The sequence below is a fragment of the Lathyrus oleraceus genome, chromosome 5, assembly GCF_024323335.1.
Source record: "Lathyrus oleraceus cultivar Zhongwan6 chromosome 5, CAAS_Psat_ZW6_1.0, whole genome shotgun sequence".
NCBI classification, from domain to species: domain Eukaryota; kingdom Viridiplantae; phylum Streptophyta; class Magnoliopsida; order Fabales; family Fabaceae; genus Lathyrus; species Lathyrus oleraceus.
Window position 1 is genome coordinate 644,143,436 of NC_066583.1, and position 909 is coordinate 644,144,344.

Here is a 909-nt window from a genome sequence, read left to right on the forward strand (position 1 = left end):
TAACCGAAACGATTCATTTTAAAACCAAGAAACCGACAAAGACTTGATTCCCTAGTTTTGACGAACTACATACCGATATCCGTTTTATTGATATTTAATCTAGATATTAGTTTAGCTCTTAGTTTTTCCCCAAACAATCAAACATTTTCACCTTAGATTTACGTAGTAACCTTAGATAACGGTATATCGATTCATAAGTCCCTGTGGGATCGATATCTTTTAAAACTACGCGATAGAACTGTGCACTTGCAGTTTGTATCCCATTCTCGACTCACCCAGTCGAGCGATCAGCGGCGTCTATTGTTAACCTTGTGTTGTACAAGAGACCATTATAGAAGGTATGAATTACTAACCAGTCCTCTAAACCATGGTGTGGACAAAGTTTCATCATGTCTTTGTATCTTTCCCATGCTTCGAAAAGAGACTCGTTTTCTTTCTATTTAAATCCATTTATCTGGGCTCTCAACATAGTTGTTTTGCTTGGAGGAAAATATCGGGCAAGAAAGACTTTCTTCAACTCGTTCCATGTGGTGACTGAGTTGGAAGCAAGAGACCGAAGCCATCTTCTAGCTTTATCTTTTAACGAGAAAGGAAAGAGACGAAGTCGAATTGCCTCTGAAGTGACACCATTAGCTTTAACGGTATCAGCGTATTGGACAAATACGGATAAATGAAGGTTTGGATCCTCGGTAGGATTTCCAGAGAATTGATTCTGTTGCACTGCTTGTAGCAGCGAAGGTTTAAGTTCGAAGTTGTTTGCTTCGATTGCGGGTGGAGCAATACTCGAATGTGGCTCATCTTGCGATGGAGCGGCGTAATCTCGAAGAGCACGAGCTGGTTCTGCCATCTCGGGTATCGGTGAAGGAAGAAGATTTTTGAGGTCGGGCACTTCGATAGGAGGGAGATTGT

General features: G+C 41.3%; 1 non-coding gene across 1 annotated transcript; it reads left to right on the top strand.

Annotated features, from left to right (window-relative positions):
• The first annotated feature begins 362 nt into the window (after nt 1-362).
• LOC127089008 (small nucleolar RNA R71) lies at nt 363-469 on the top strand. Its single transcript, XR_007790790.1, has one exon. It is a non-coding gene; the product is annotated as a small nucleolar RNA R71 (small nucleolar RNA).
• Nucleotides 470-909: the final 440 nt, after the last annotated feature.